Genomic DNA, 17979 nt, shown 5'->3' on the forward strand with positions numbered 1-17979 from the left:
CATGGCTATAAAAGCAGGTTTGTAACTGAAACGGTTTTGCAACGATTGGTGGCAAAAAGGTCATCAAGCTTTTGTAATAACAAACCTCAGTTCTGACTCACTCTCTTTTAATTTAATTAAAAATTGTTTTAAATTAGCCACATTGAAGGTTTTTTAAATTTTTTTTATCATGAATGGCCTGTTGAAGGTCAAGCCATGGCATCTGAATCACATTTAAAGCTGAACTTTAACTATGTCACTCTAAAAACTCACATTCTCTCTCGCTCAGATTTTTTTGAGTTGACTTGGTGGTGTGCTTAAGGTCACAGAATGATTGTCTGACATTACAGAATATTCTTTTAGAGAGCAGAAGACATTATTCTCTCAATTATGGCAAGTTGTTCAGGTCCTGGTGCAGCAAAGCAGCCACAAAACCTTACAGTACCTCCACTATGTTTTCCTTTAGTTCTGTTCGGTTCTAAAATGCAGCTTTACTTTTAAATCAGATGTAACAGGATCAACACCTCTTCATAAATTAATCATCTATTTTCTTGGGCATTTTTGTGAGCTTTGATCATTTTGGGTTCTGTTTGGTCTGCAGTGGCCTTTGACCTCTCTTAAGGATGTGTTTAGATGTTATATACAAAATTTTGCTTCTTTAAGTGATTTATTGAGTTTGCAGTTTAGAAAGTAATCAGACATGGATGTAATTAGTGAAATTAAACAGTTTTTGTGGTTAATCTCAGCTAATGTTTGATGAAACAGATCTGATCTCGTTGGTTTAGACAGCTTTTTTACTTATAATTTCAAAATTGCTTTTTGTATTTAACATTACCCAGGTTATCATTGTGTAACATAAAAATTTGTTTGATCTGAAACAACGAATTATGTAGAAAAATACAAAATTATAGACATTTTTAAAAGAGCAAATATTTCTTCATGCACTGTGTAATTATTTAAAAGATCAGCCCAAGCACAATATTTCATGTAAGATCACAACTCATGAACTTATAAAGTAAAGACATCCAAAACCATTAAGATGAGTTAAGATGAGACATTTTGTTGTCCATGTACAATGAAATGGAAACGGGACAAGCGGTTCCGATACAATTTCTAATATTTACACCAGTGAGTGTCTATATAACCCAATAAAATCGTTCAAAAGCAGTTTTATTAATATGAGTTTTCTTTATGGTGCCAAGTGACAGGTGCTAAGAGGGGAGGACTGGCCTGTGGTTAAGGTCAGTATGGAGAAGGGATGTTTCTCTGTGTTCATGAGGTAGAAAGCTCTTAGATAAAAGCTGTTCTTGAACCTACATGCTGCCCCTTTTGCAACTGGCAGACCGCAGTGGAGCAAGTGAGAAGGGTCTCTGATGATTGATGTGGCTTTCTGAGTGCGGCGCCTTATGAAGAGCTCTTGGGAGCCTGGAGCTCACGATCCTCTCAGTTGTTGTGATAGTGCCCTCAAGAGACTTTATATATTTTTAAGGTGCAGCTGGAGTACCATGCTGTGATGCACTAGGTGATGACAGGCCCAGTGGCTCACCTACAGAAGTTCACCAGCAGCATTTTTGCGTTTTTCAAGCATTTCAGAAAAGGACTGTCTAGATACATTTCTTGACTAGTGTTGTGGATTTGTTTGTCCAAGTCAGGTTGTTAATGTATGAGTTTGAGTCTGATCATGTTTCAACTACCGCATTTTGCTGACTACAAGTCACTCGAGAGCATAAGTTGCATTAAAAAAATGCATCATGAAGAGAAAAAATAAGTTGAACTAGAGTCTAAGTCATATTTGTTCAGAAATTGTCAAATGTTAGAGGGACCTTTTCCATGACATGTTCCAGTGACACGTTTTGTTCAGTTGCTTTTCAATAAACTGATTCAAAATGCCAACTTTGGCTTTAATGTTTGCTGGCAGTTTTTAACTCAACGCCCATGCTCTAATTCAAGATGATCAGGAACGACTACACTCCGCCGGTGTAGTGTGAAGAGGAGCGGAGACGCATTCAGTGTAAGGTCCATCTTTTTATGCTCCAATCAGACACAAAGTCTCTGACTCAACGATCTGTAAACGCACCACCATATGAATACGAATCAGAAATCCTGCCAGCGTAAACACAAGCCGGTCTGATGGTACACAGAAAGCTGCAGTGATCGCTGTTTCAGTCTTTTATTTTTTTCTGTACTTCTGATGTTTTATCAGGTTTAGGTACATTACTTTTTTGCGAATAAAAGATATTAGTTTATATTTTCCTCCAAGTCGTATGCGTTTTACTTTGCCACTGCAGCTCAGTTCCTGTCTGTCTCGGAACAAATTGATGTGTAGCGCCAAATAATATGGATTTCTGGTTTATCTTTGTCAGACTGTTGGAGGCAAAGTTGCAAAAAATCTTGAGCGTTCTGCAAGGTTCCATTAATTTTGACATGTTCTAATTGCAGCAACTTTTGGATTCTCAATATGTGGGCAAGCCTGCACCTTTATTGAGGAAATTTGGGGTTTTTTTGTTTGTGATTATTATGTATAGTGTTAACTCTGTAATCCCATAGCTTCCATTTTTTGGTTGGATGCCTTAGCAGTAGGTTTTCATAAATGTATTTAACTTCTTTAATTCCTTAAGTGCCTTTTTGCTGCATCTTTTAACATCTAGAAGCGATTTCTTTCTATTTGTGGTCATATGACATATTCCAACATGAAATATTAAAGCCTTGCTTTTCAAAAAGTAACATTCCTGGTAGCCCTGTTTAGTATTCCATGTGGAAAACGTCTCATCCAATTGCTTGGTAGCTTCTAACTCTGATAAGAGATGCCAGAGGTTGCCAATCAGATTTTAACTGAGTCTTATGACTCCTCGTCCCCCCCACAGGCTCTTCTCTGTAAGTTTAGTGAAAAGAAGACAGGGAAAGATATGCATGATGTCAGTCGACAGCCCTTTCCTCAATGTGCTTGTCTTTAAAAGATTCATATTTCTCTGGGCTGAAATTAGAAGCTGGTGTTGGGACTGTATCAGAACTATTTTATGGTAGATAATAGTGCAGAGGGGACCTGCAATAGAATCACGTTGCAGCCTTATAGCCAGAAAATGAGGGCCTATGACAGGTTTGAAGGGGATGGAAAATGTTCATGACCAAATAAGGAATCTTTTGTTTTCACAGCAGCATTTATGCAGTGTTAATGAGAAGCTTAAAGCATGCAAACACAAATGCAAACTCTAGAAATGCAAAACGAGACAGACAGATGGAGAGATGGGTTGTGATATAAGAGAAGGAAGAAAAAAAAAGAGAGGCAGAAATAGCTATCATCACTATGATGAATGAGGGTGGTGGCAGAAACCCCTGCGGCGACCACTCAGTCACCGATACAGGCTTCTCTGGGCCTAACTTCATTATCATGACACACACACATCAACACACCCCTTCAGACGAGCACATGTGAAAACGCAGCTCCACAGAGGATTCGGTTAAATGCTTGATGCTTAGTGAGTTCTCACAGTTGCAGAAGGACAACTCAGGCTACAGAGGCACATTGTGAAAGGTGTCATTTACTGGGATAATAAAAAATAAACTGAATTGAATCATCTCATTTTAAAATTTCACATCCCACAACTAAATAAATCTTGTTTGGCAAAATGAGGAGGAGATTGAGTGCTATAAAAGTGTGTTTTATAGTGTTCAGCTTTTTATTTGTGAAAAGCTTTGAAAACCACGAATCATCTTCTTTGCTCTTGACAACTTTGTGATAATTTATATTAGTCCATCACATAAAATCCCTATAAAATACACAGAGCTTTCTGTTTGTTTCAAAGTTCAAAGGGTATAAATAAATTTGCAAGTCAGTGTAAATGGTGATGAATGATGACTATCGAAGAGTGGTTGCAACAGGAGTATATATATATATATATATATATATATACAGCTAATTGTGGCTATATATATATATATATATATATATATATATATATATATATACAAAAAGAGAATAAATAAAACTAAAATCATGCAAGGAGCATTGTAAGAGCACCATTCCTACAGTCATGCACATTGAAAAGTGCAAATAAACTCATTTATAACCAAATGGGTCAAATTTGGACCTAACCAGCCCTGAGTAATTTTATATTAGCAACCTATCTCCAGCAGCCATTGGATGAGATAGTGGACTTTTCACTAATGATGTAATTAATTAATATGACTTTAGGTTCAGGACTACCTGGCAAAGCTCATGATTACCTGAGGTTTTCTCATTTTTTTGATTGATAATATGCAGGTAAGAGAGGAAGTAAATGTTATTTATATATGAAGTGCTTTGTTGGGTTAACAATATTCCATAAAGACTTTGACGCAAAACATACTTATTGTTGTGCCTGAAATACAGAAGATAAACAAGATCAAGTTAAATTAAAGTACGCTGTAATTCAAAAAATATCTGAATAACGTCTGGCTAATTTTTGTTTTATTTGATACATTTTTTATCAATCAATCAATATGCAGGGACCAAAACCTCTGCTTCCCTGTAAATAGTTAATCTTTGGTTTCCACCTGTTTTTATCGAGCTGTTAGTTCTTTATTTGCATTACAAAATGGGGATTAAATCAAACATCATGTTATCTTGATGATAATGTAATCCGCAGTTAGTCAAGGACTTTTATTTTTGCGGGGCCACTTCCTGTGTTGCCCCAAAACCCTGCTAGCTTATTTAAAGCCCCGCCTTCCGCGCGCACTCACCTGTTTCCGGTTTGCTGTTGGCGTCTTCCACACAAACTGATCCAAATCTTTGAACCTACTGATTTGTTTGCCTGGTAAGTCTGTTATTTGATAGCAGTGTTGCTTTTATATGTGAAACTTCTGCTCATTGGAGCGTCGTTTTGCCAGACTTGTTGGTGGTGTTACCTGGAACTCACCTGGATTCTATCACAGCTAATTGTGGCTAAGTAAGTACACCGCACGAGTTTAACGGGGGGAGGGGGGGGGGGGGGGGCAATATCAATCTACCAGTGACGTGCGGTGAGGTTCATAGCTGGTGAGGCACTGACGTCATCAGAATCAGATTTGCAAATAGATGCATAGATTGACAGCAGTTTACAGGTTATGTTTCACTTCTGCATCCTTACACATACAAACTGTAGCTCACAAAACACACATTTCCTTAAAAAACAAAACAAAATAAATGTTATTACTGTCTTACCTGCTTCGATTGAAAGTCCACTTGAGAAAACTTTTTTAGTGTTGTAATGTAGTCATCCATGTCGAAAGTCGGGATAAGCGAGAGGAAAAAAATCACTATCTCTATTATAATCTATCGCTGCACTTGACTTGCTTCCCGAATCGTTTAGCCTAGCTCGCTGTCACTTACTCGGCAGTTGAGGAGTGAACAAGACGAACGTCTGGGATCTTGAGCGCCCCCTGCCATGAGGCAAGAGAACTGCCTGCCTCACCTCGAACCTGTTCTCTGCCGTTTATAATCGCTCATTACACGAAACACGTTACACAAACACAGTTGGTGACAAAAAGCACTGTACATTATATACATAAGCTAAATTATTGGAAATAAGTTCACATATTAAATTTGTTTAAACCATTTTATTGACGCCGTACAGCAACAGGCTCTCTCCGCTTAGCAGCCAGCGCAGAGCCAGGGGTTGCGCAATCCAAGGTGAGGCAGAGCTCGCTGCTGCCTCACCGGCATCGCTTCCAAGCATTTGAATGGGAAAATAAGAAAATTCAGCGATTTTGAACAAATAAAAATCGAAATTGGTGAAGCTACATGAAAAATAAATATTTTTTAGTACAAACCACCGGATGAATATAACAATTTAAATTACTTTATGATTATATATTTTCTTTCTTTCCATGATGGCTGGTGAGGCACTGCCTCACCTGCCTCCCCTGACCGCACGTCACTGCAATCTACGTAGCAATAATAATAATATTACTCAAGTAAAAGAAAAAGGTACAGTGCAGTAAAACTACTCATAAGTACCTTTTTTCCCAAAAAGTTACTCAAGTGAATGTAACAAGTACTACCCACTTTTGAACATGGACAACATCAGTAGCCTATAGGCTACTTGTTAACAAGCTTAAGGTGCTGTATTGTTATTAGCTAGTCATCATTTAGCTAACACTACCTGCAGCCAACAGCATTACTCAACACATTCAGTTAGTTTGGGGGAAAACTGTGCGGAGTTCTTTGCGTTTTGCTGGTTTGCTGCCATAATTTTAACACGCACCTGTCTAGCTCTAAACAGCAGCAGCAGCAGGTCTCTTCCACAGGTGTAAACCCCAGTGTTGTAAAGTAACGAAGTAAAAACACTTCACTACTTTACTTAAGTATATTTCGGAGTACTTCATACTTTCCTCGAGTATGAAAATTTTTGATAACTTTCACTTTTACTTAACTATATTTCCGAACTTAATTGCATACTTTTACTCCGATACATTTTCAATGTGTGGTTTAGTTACAAATTACAAAAAAACGAGAGAGAGAAACGCAAAGTGTTTTGACCCCACCTACTGATTGACTGCAACAAAGTCGGTAGCCTACTTGCCTGGGCTTGTTCATCACCACCAATAGGATACACCTGTTTCGCTTCTCCCATTAAACACAAAGCAAGTCTCGCAATCAGCAGCAGCCACATCTAGGAGGAGACGGAGACCACAACGACTGCAACTACGTCGGACACGGCTCCAGGGGAACCACCAGCTGGTGATGAGAGCCCATGGCCTTATTTAAACACAATATACTCTTTCGTGGGTGTTAAAGATTTGTCGTACCGTATGCAGTTTATGTTATTCCTGCCTGAAGATGTGGAAATTCTCTTACAAAAACTCCCCGTCCAACTTGAAGAAACACATCGAGGTAACTTCTTATGAAATGGTTATAATCCTCTTGTTTCAGTAACTATAGCTTGGTCACTAGGCACTATTGAGAAATCTTGAGCATAACGTTACCTGTATAAATGAACTTTGTTTGGCATTGTTTCAGTTCCACACGTGGTGTATTTAGCTTAGGCCTAATGTTGACTGTAGCAGGCTACCTAGACTCCTCTGTTCAAGGGGGGACAGAAGCCATAGCGATAGCAATTTAGACTAAATTTAACGAATAATAATTGGTTGTAAAGCAGGTTAAGTTAACTTTGTGCTATAGGTAAAGCACCTAATTTTCTTAACTAAATGATGCCTGCAGGTATATCTATTAGCAGGTTTAATTTTGCCTGCACTTGGTTGTGTACATTATTTTAAGTGTATTTGACAAGTTTACCAAAATATAAAAAAAGTCATTCAAACTGCATTTGCCTTGTTTTACTTTTTACTTGTACTTTTCATTACATTACTTGAGTACATCCATTTTTACAGCAATTCCCATACGCAAGTACAAGACGTTTCAGATACTTTAAGACTTTAACTCAAGTAACATTTCAGTCAGTGACTTGGACTTTTACCAAAGTCATATTTTGGAGAGGTACCTATACTTTTACTTGACTCTGAGATTTCAGTACTTTATACAACACTGGTAAACCCTGCGCCCCACTCACTTTGAGAAGGTAACTTGTTTGCTGATTTTTTTGCGTGTTCTGGCACGTTTGCATTGATGCTCAGGCAGTGAAGTTTAAAAATGAAATTGATCAGAACAGAATGTAGCTACACCTAAGTTTGATATTGCGCAGTATATTTATTAAAATGTTTCTTTCTCTCTGAGTATTTGACAATTTATTTCATTTTTCTTTATTGATATATTGAAAGTGCACTTTAACTTTAAATTGATTAGCTTGACATATAATTGTTACTTTTTTAAAACTTTATTTAAATTGGTTAATTTAACCTGATTATTGAAATGTTGTTAAAATGATTAGAAATGTAATAATTGCATTTGCATTTAATATCCATAAACCAAATGCCTACATTTAATACTTATTTCCTTTGTATGTTTGTACATAATAGTTTTGGATAAAACACTTAATGGATTTTTCTGACCTTTTAGGTCGGGGTCCCCCCCCCCCCTGTTGGATCAGGTCCTCACCTGGATCTGAAGATGGCGAGCTCGAAAAAGGATAATGGACTTTATGATTTTGGAATAAATTCATTTTGAAGCAATTATCTTGTCTCTCATCATGCTGCTGTAATTTTCTGTTTTGATTCAAATCACTTAATATATAGACACCAGAACTAAAAGCACTGCCTCCTGTTTTCATTCACACCTCAGGTTCCTTAAGAAAAGAAAAAAATGTGCAAAAAGGAGTTTCGAATGGATTTTTATTCATCTCAATGACTCATTTTCTTTTACTTTTCTCCAGTGAACAATTTAAGAGAATGTACAATACAAAAATATGAAAAATAACCCATTCAACATTCAACGTCCGCAGGCTGTCACACCGGGTCTAACCGGGTCCTCTGGTCCTGCAGGTGGAGCAGCACAACATGCAGACGCAGCAGAGCTTCTCCCAGAGGATGGACGGCGCCTTCAGCAGCATGCAGCGCAGCGTGCAGCGTTACGGAGCCGCCCACGACCGCATGCTGACCGGCTCCGCCCACGCCATCGGTAGGTGGCGCCCTGCGTCCAGGGCCGGGCCGGGGTTCTGTGGGCTCATGTTTGCCTCTGTCATCCAGACGGCCTGCTGGTGGGGAACGAGGCCACGCTGCGGGGCGCCCTGGTTGTTGTGGAAACGCTGGTGGGCAGAGTCCAGGCGCTGTGGCGGACGGCGCCGCCCGCTGCCGGGAGAAGGTGGAGCGGCACAAGGCTCTGACCCCGGAGCAGAGGGAGGTTCTGCTGCAGCTGCTGGTGAGCAGAGCGCTGGGGTTCTGATGGTTCTGACCCTGACCCGCTGGTTCTGGTTCTGATTCAGGAGGAGCACCAGCAGGAGGTGCAGGATGTTCTGGACGTGCAGACGCTGCCGGGTCTGACCACCATCAGGGAGCTCAGTGACGCCCAGCAGGTTTCCATGGAGACGCAGCGGGATCTGGCCAATCAGGTGGGTCCAAACCCGGATTCAGGCCCGGTTCTGATCAGAGGAAGACTGGGTGGCACCAGGTGACCCAACAACATCTATTTTATGTTAGAAAATGTAATGAACACAAATATAGTTTGAAAAAATTCAAATTAAAACTTAATTATTCAGAAAATCAGCAGCTGAAACTTTAACCACCAAAGATTTGCAAGAGATTAATGTTTATCTAGACCTGCTGATGACCTCTGACCCGTGACCTCCTGACCCCCCGACCCTCTGCAGGTGGAGGCGATGAAGGAGACCGGAGTCTTCCTCAGGGCTCTGGTTCTGGACCTGGCGGCGCTGCGTCAGGACGCTCGGACCGGACTGAGCGCGCTCCAGGAGGAGCAGGAGCGGCTGAAGGAGCAGATCCAACAGGCCCAGCTGCGCCACCAGCAGGTGAGCCGGCCCGGTTCCATCAGAACCAGCAGGAGTCCGGGGGGGTTCGGCTGGGGTTTGGGTCCGGCTGAGCTTGGTTCTGGTCGTGTTTCTGCCAGGGGATGAACCAGACCCTCCAGTTCCTGCAGGACCAGATGAACCTGGTTACCATGGAAACCCAGCAGAAATACAGCAAGCTGCACTTGGCCTCCAGTACGCTGTGGGGCCTGGTTGAGGAGCTGCAGCAGAACCTCAGCAGGTCAGAGCTCGTGATGCTCTTCCTCACCGTGTCCCTCCTCTTCCTCATCTACTTCTTCCTCCCTGCAGCCGCTGCGGCGCGGTGGAGCAGCGTTCTTCGTCGCAGGCAGAGCGTCTGCTCTCCTCTTCTTCCTCTCTGGCCTCTTCGCTGCGCCAGGCGGCCCATCAGAACCGGGTTGTGCTGGAGGAGATGAGCAACCGCTGTTCGGACCTCCACGGCGCTGTGTCAGGTACCGGTACCGCCTCCTGTGATGCCTCGCCCACTCCAGGTGGAGATGAAGGTGATGATGATGATGTTCTGCTGCAGGCCTGGTGGACTGGGACGTGGAGTGGACCTCCAGAACCAGGGAGCAGGTGGCCTGCCAGGCCCAGGACCAGCTGGTTCTGATGGAGCAGCTGGCAGAAGAGGCCCAGAGTCTCAATCAGGTACAGCGTTAAACCGGGCCGCAGGCCGGGTTCTCCTGGGTTCTGCTCCTGCTAATCGACCCAACCCGTGTTCAGGGTGTGGAGACCCGAGGGGCCGCCGAGGAGGACCGGCGGGTTCTGACGGATCTCCAGAAGCAGATGGGTTTGGACCGGGCGGTTCTGGAGCGGCAGCAGGCGGAGCTGCAGGAGTAGCTGGAGGCGGGTCAGCAGCTGGTCCGAAGCTTCCTGCTGGAGGAGCTGCAGCAGAAAAACCATTAAAAATAAAAATCATTAAAAAGTTATAATACTAAATAAAGAAATCAATAAGTGGTTAAAATAAAAATAGTAAATAAAGATCCTTAATAATAATAATAATGTTGTTCTGTTTTGGTAGCCCAGAACCCGGACCGGTTCTGGTCTGTTCTTCCTCACCAGTAGGAACGTCCTGCTGCAGTAATAAAGAGAACAGACACATGTGGCCTTGTTGGACAGGTTCAACTAACTTCTGGAACCTTAAACTGAGTCCATGGTCCTACTTAGAACTAGCCATGTGCCGAACCGGTCTGGTGCTCTACGCCGGCGCCTGGATCGTCGAACCGGCAGGCCCAGAGGAGGTGAATATCCCACCACACCCCCACTATCCTCATGGTTGACATGGGAAGGGGATGATGGGACAAACACACCCAGATTGGGATCCTTTGCAGTTGAGGTAGGCAGCAGAGAACAGCCAGTGCCTCCACTGGTTGCATCAGAAAACAAACCCTGTAAATCCAGGTCACCGTCTGCAGTGTCCTCCTCTAAGGTTGGAGGTGGAACCTCAGTAGGTTCCCAGTGTTGACTTTGCTCCAGGACCCACACGTTGTCCAGAGGCTGCGGTAATGCTTTAGCTGGTCATGGTGGACGACTTTCACCTTGGACCTTGGGTTCTTTTGTATCCGGTAAACTAGATCATCCAGTTGGCCTAGGAGGAAGAATGGGCCTTCATATGATGGGAGGAACTTTTTGACTTTATTCTTGACATGACGTGTTCCTTTAATGAGATACCACACAGGGTCTCCAATTTTATACTGTGTGTGGCAGCAGTTTTTGTCGTACTGTCTCTTTGCACGTGTGACCGAGTCCCTCAGGGCTTCTCTGGCGATTTGGTGGGCCAGCTCCAACCGTTCCCGCATCTGCTGCACATATTCTGGAGCAGTGAGCTGGTGTTCCGAATCAGGGGGCAAACCTGCGACGAGGTCCACTGGTTCACTTACTTCTCGGCCTAACATCATAAAGTTTGGAGAGAAACCTGTCGCACTATGTTTGGTTGACCGGTACGCCATAACAGCATAAGGAATCATCAGGTCCCAATCCCAATGACAGCGTGCTGCTGTAGTAGCCAGGATCTTTTGGAGGGTGGCGTTGAAACGCTCGACCTGACCGTCTGACTGCGGCCTGAATGGTGTTGTGTGAGTCTTGTCTATCCCAAACAAACTGCACATCCCTTGAAACACCTCAGACTCGAAATTGCGTCCCTGGTCACTGTGTAGCGCTTGAGGGATTCCATAGCGGCACACCCACTCACTAGCAACGATACCTGCAACTGTCACAGCTCGCTCGTTCGGAATAGGAAATGCTTCAGTCCACTTTGTGAAGTAATCTTGTATCACAAGCACGCTCAGTCTCATTCAGTGGACCCAAAACGTCCAGTGCAATGCGTTCCATAGGGGCTCCTACCTGGACTGTTCCCATAGGAGCTTGCGGTGTCTTCTGGGGTCGAGCCCTGGATGCACAGCTGGTACAGGTTTTACACCAGAGGGCAACATCCTCCCTCATGTGGTACCAGTAATACCGGGTTCTTAATCTGGTCAGGGTTTGCTCTACACCAAAATGTCCACCCACTGGCCCCTCATGCATCTGTCTCATCACATCAAGTTGTAGTTTACGCGGCAGCACAATTTGTGGGTAGAATTGGGTGTCATCAAGGCAATAGAACCGACGGACCAGAACTCCATCTCTGAAGTAGAGTCGTTTCCATTGAGTCCAGTATGTCTTAGTGGCTGGGCTGCATGGTGAGACAACAGGCCATGGGGGGCGTTTATCACTAGCCTTCATCCAGCTGCGTATGGGTGCAATGTCCACATCAGCATCCTGGGCCTGGCTCAACTCCCCCATAGCCATGAAACAAAATTGTGTCAAGAGTCTTAGCCACATATATTTTCTCAGTCAATTTCACAGTGCATCCATCAGTTTGAACATTGTGATGCATTCTATCTGTATCAGTGGAAATGCTTTGGTCTAAAGTCTCTGTATCTGTTGTAAGGGTGTTTTGACTTACCCCCACTGGACAAACCTCTGTGGTGGATGGTTGGTCCTCCTCCCCCACTGAACTCAGCAACAGGGAGCTGATGTCAGAGTTCAACTCACACTGGACAGCCTGATGGTTGACAGGTTTGGGTGATGTTGAGAGGTCCTACACTTTACATGGGCAGGACTGGCGGCAGGGTCTCCTGGAGAGGCTGTTGGTATTAGTGTGCTGTCGACCCGGACGGTGGATAATCTCAAAGTCGTATTCAGCCAGTTTTTCAAGCCATCGAGCTAACTGTCCTTCTGGCTCTCTCATTTTGGTCAGCCAGCGCAGACTGCTGTGGTCCGTACGCACCTTAAACAACAGGTGTTCTATCAGATAGCCATACATGTCAGAATAGCATACATATGGTAAGAGCGCATGCGCACGTATGCGCATTCTGCAGGAGGTAATAACAAAGTGTATGATGATCTACGTCATGATTCTATGTTGCTGATTAAATAAAATCATATGGTAATGACAACGTATACATGTCTGAGCTAAGCGTATGACTATCTGACAACGTATGCTGATCTGACAGATATAGCCATCAGTTTGTCATACGCGTATGACGATCTGACAACACATGGCTATCTGACAGAACACCGGCCGAGGAGATACTGACGAAAATGGGATGTGAAATCCACTATAGCCAGAAGTTCACGTCTTCTTGTGCAGTAGTTTTGTTCAGGCTTTGCCAACTTGCGACTGCCATAAGCCAACACTCGTTCCACACCCTCCTGCCTTTGCGACAGTACAGCGCCGATGCCGGTGTCACTTGCATCAGTATCGAGTACCATTTCACCGCAGTCCAGGGGATAGCCGAGAATGGGGGCTGAGATGAGACTTTTAATTCGTCGAAAGCAGCCTGGTGCTCAGCATGCCACTGGAAACGAGCATTTTTCTTAGTGAGGTTGTGAAGGGGTTCAGCAATGGATGCAAAGTCTTTCACAAATCGGCGATCGTATGAGGCCAAGCCAATGAAACGTCGAACCTCCTGAATGGATGACGGCGTGGGCCACATTCGGACTTTTTGGACCTTGCTGGGGTCCGTAGCTACACCATGTTCAGACACTATGTGACCTAGGTAGGCCACCTCCCGGCGGAAAAAAGGCAGCATTTGGCAGGTTTTAGTTTCAGGTTAGCTTGTTGGAGTCTGTAAAACACCTGGCCAAGCCGCCGCAGCATCTCTGGCACATCCCTCGCCAGGACGACTAAACTGGTCTCCCACTGCATGCCAACCAGGACGCGGTCCATCAGCCGCTGGAATGTCGCCGGGGCATTACACAACCCAAACGGCATGACATTCCACTCGAAGAGACCCGTTCTGGCACAGAATGCAGTTGCTTTGCGTGCTCTTGGCGTCAGCTCCACCTGCCAGTAACCCGAGGTAAGGTCCAACGTGCTGAACCATCTGGCAGTAGACAGTGTATCCAGCGTATCCTGGATGCGGGGCAGGGGGTACGCATCCGGTATGGTTCGCTCATTGAGAGCCCTGTAATCAATGCAGAGCCGATATGTCTCATCCTTCTTACGTACCATAATTATGGGCGAGGCCCAGCTGCTGTGGCTGTGTTGGGCGAGACCGTTCTGCAGACTGTTGTGTATCTGCTGGTCGGCATATAGCTGCTTCTCTTTCGCCATTTTACATGGATGTTGTTTGATCGAGGCACATGGACGAAGTACAATATCGTGCTGGACGAGGTTGGTCCGGCCCAGGTCAGCAGGCCCAGTAGAGAACACATGTCCATAAGTAGAAAGCAAACGTTTAAGTTGGAGGCGTTCCCCATCATTGAGGTCTTTAGAGCTCTGAGTATAGAGCTCCTCTAGGTGCAGAGGAACCACCGGAGAGCTGACTGGCGAGTCTGCGGCTGGGGAGGCACAGGGAGGCTGCAGGGCCTCAGCTGGCTGGAGGAGACCAGCCAGGGATCCTTCTTTAATGGTCACAGCTTTATTGCCAGGAATAAAGAGGCGAAGGGGGACCGTTTTGGACGTCTGGGGATGAACTAAGACTCTAGCGAGGAGCACTTTGTGCTTCTCAATAAAACCTTTAGTAGGGCTAAGTATCATATCGCTGCGGGCTGTCCCACTTAGATGCATGCTGCCCCTCACAACATACTCCTGTCCTGGTTCCACCACCACAGTTCTGGATATTTTCACTGCATGCGACTTCAGGTTAGATTCAGGTTGGTAGTAGGGCACTTCTTCACCAAACAGGGTGATGCGGTGTCTGCCGAAATCAAGACGGGCTTCAGCTTGTGCGAGGAAGGGATGGCCCAGCAGCACTTCTAACCCTGCTATCTCTGCTACAAGAAAATCCACATCCACCTGACGGTTGTTGATGTGGACAGGTCCCACCCCAAGTAAAGTCTCAACATTTGATGGATACAGTTGAGGTCTCACGTCAGGGTGGATGGAATTATAGTAGCGCAGCGGCAGCACATTTCTCCGCGCCCCACTGTCCAACACAGCACACACCTCCACTTCGTAGATTTGCATGTGGATACTCATTTCTTGGCTTTGGTCTTTCAGGTGGAGCACAGTGGGTTCTTGGGTGTCACAGGGGGAGCTGCTGGATGTCAAATCTTTGGTGGTCTTGTGGGGAGAGGGGCACTGCTTCTGGATATGACCCCAACCTTGACAGTTATGGCAGCGGACTTTCCCTTTTGTAGAATTTTTGCGGTTATTAAAGGCCGAGGGTGTGTGTGTGGCAAACCAATTTGGTGAAGAACTGATTACAGGTGTAGTTTTGATAACTCTTTCATGTTTGTCATTTGCTCTGACCACAGCAGTTCTGGGTCGTCGTTCAATCATGCTACGGGCTCCTGGCTGCATGGCACTGGTGACATAAGCTGCAGCCCTTTTGGTGGTTTCATGAGCATGTGCTATTTCATATGCACGGGCGGGTGTGACTGGTCGTTGCGCTAATAGTTTCTGGACTATTTCTGCATCACCCAGCCCATTTGTGAAAACTTCGACAGCGATAGAGTCCTGTTCAACTTCTGCCCTGTCACCATAAGCCACGGTCACTTTCCCATAAATATCATCTCTGAATGCATGCAGGGCCTCTCCATGTTTTACTCGCTGCCTTAGTTCTACTGCCACTGCAGTGGCATGATCAGAGGATGGGCCATATGCAGTTTCCAGTTCGTCCACCAGGCGGCGGTAGTCCCACCTGGAAGAGCGAGGATTTCTGTGGACAATGGCCCCTGCTGCGCCAACCAGGTAGAATTTCAACTGCACTGTCATCGTCTTTTCGGACCAGTAGTTCGCTTTGGCGCAGCTCCCACCCGGTGCAGAAATTCTTTCCATGGTGTGGTGCCATCGTATTGTCCCGGACGCAAAGTGGGGACCCTCTCCCTAGGATCTCCATCCTCCTCACTGTCGAACAAAGGCTGCTGCAACATGAAACGGGTTTTATTGGCTTTTAATCGGGGTTGGGGCCATGCAGGGGTTTGCCTGTAGCTTATAGTTCCATCCAGTTTAGGGGTACATTGCACGGCGGGAAATGCCACAGGGTTAAATGGGGCCAGAATGGGTTGGAGTCGATACAATTATCTTTCATTTGAAATGTGGGGGCTGGGTAGTAATGCGTCCCGTGGCCTGCATCTCCCCCATGGGCATAACCTTGACATTCGGTAGGAACGAATGGGTTGGTAGAGCTAGCCTGTGGTTGAGCGGGGCCGTATTGCGGTGCGAGCATGTCCCCTCCTTTGGCGTACGAGCCGAAACAGCGTTCGTCACACAGAAAAGGGTTGTAATGTTCACATTTCCCCACTGCCACATCTTCAGTAGCTTTTCTACACTCTGCACCCTCGCAGGACATATCCAATGTCATAAACGGGTTGGAATAATCTGTTTCAAACCCATAGTTTTCACGGGAGTGACGAGTGGCAGCGTCCATCTTGCAGTTGTTCAGCAACGGGCTAATGCAGTCTCTCGGCTTTATTGCTAGCAGCTACTATCTCTCTGATTCAAAGCTCACCATTCGTCCAACAAGGCGAAGAAGTCCCTTCGTGGTCGCCAGTGTTAACCTTTCCTGCTCAGTCTTCTGACCGTGGTCGGAGGACACAGGGGAGCTCTTCCTCCAGGGCCGAAGTGAAGTCTACTTCGGGGTTAACTCCTTCATATGCCTTGAACATGAACCACACGGTGGTTTAGCTACCTCCTCCGGTCGTCGGCTACGCTCACCCCTCCCACATACTGTCTCTTCTTCGCTCCCCCAGCATCCCGGTTCTTCTTGTTTACAGCACGCAGCGCCCCCCTTCAGACCGGAGGACGGTTGCCACACATCTCGCTCACCTACACTCAACATACACACCACTTACTGAGCTATCATCTCATACAGTGGAGGCACTTTCCGCAACATTGGTGTTTAAAATTCAATTAAGCTGCTTATATTGGGGGTTTAGTGAAGACGGGTCGTTTTGACCCGAAGAACACAGGGTGTATACAGAAAATGAGGACAACAGGAGGGTTAAAAGGACACTCTTCTGATGCTGCTTTTGTAGCTGCTTTAGTTTGCTGCCTAGCCATAAGTGTTACAATAAGCATGACACTATGAGCAAATTTACACGAACAAAGATCACCACTGGAAATATACATTTTCTATAAGACCATAAAGGACATTTCCTCCTTTATGCCTTTTAAAGAATCCATTGCCAACAAACAAGCCTGTATGCCTGGAGACACAGTATTTATCATAATCGTAATTCATATCCAATTTTGCACCAGTTGTTTCATCTTTGTCAATTTGGTCTCAGGGGTAATTTTGCCATACATTGATTTCCGTCCTCTTGGGCGATTTGCAGCAATCGGAGTCTCATTACACAGGGTTTGATTGATGATGTGCTGTGGCTTTCTGCAACTTTGGTCTTTCATTGAAACTGATGTAGTTGCTCCTTTAAGATATCTTGACATTTCGAACAGTGAACACTATTTTGAGTGCCACAAAATATTCTGTGGCTTTTTATGGATGGAGTTGGAGTTTGCATATGAAATTGCTTGTTGAAGCTTTGCAAGGTCAGTCGTTGGGTAAACCTAGTTTTAGTGATAATTGGTGAGGGCTGATTTCAAGAAATCCGAAAAATGATTATAAAAATAATCTTCCGGGACATTGAGCTAAAAGACTGACATTTTTTTTGCAGTCAATTGAAATGTTGAAAGTTGGAATATAAAAGGGCCATATGAAATATTTATACAGTGAATTAGCCTCTTCTGAGATGTGAATAAGAACATAACATTAAAGAAGTGTGAGAAGATGGATCCCTACAAATTAACTTTGACCCCTTATTTTATTATACAAAATGGTGAAATAAATTATACACGTAGGTAGACTATTGTGAAAAGGAAAATGTTAAAATTGTGGGTAATGGTATGAATATTGAAATAATCCACAAAGCCGTGTGCCTATTTCTGGGACACTGGCATAAATTATGCACATTGCCAGGCCTCATTGAAGGCCAAAATGCCCTGCAGGGATGAAATTAACCACATGTTGCAGCCTTCATGTCTGAAGTGTTTCCTGACGAATGCTTTCTACATGCAAATGCACGAGAAGTGAAGAAATTTCTATTCCTTCAGTTATTCTTTGTTGTAACCACAATAAATGACAGTAAATCTTATGCTGTTGGAAAATCTGTTTATTTATAGTTGCTA

General features: G+C 44.6%; 1 pseudogene; it reads left to right on the forward strand.

The window, feature by feature from the left end:
- Positions 1–4234: 4234 nt before the first annotated feature.
- LOC114150991 (kinesin-like protein KIF11) lies at positions 4235–10312 on the forward strand (annotated as a pseudogene).
- The last annotated feature ends 7667 nt before the right edge of the window (positions 10313–17979 follow it).

The sequence above is a fragment of the Xiphophorus couchianus genome, chromosome 9 (genome assembly GCF_001444195.1).
Source record: "Xiphophorus couchianus chromosome 9, X_couchianus-1.0, whole genome shotgun sequence".
NCBI lineage: Eukaryota > Metazoa > Chordata > Actinopteri > Cyprinodontiformes > Poeciliidae > Xiphophorus > Xiphophorus couchianus.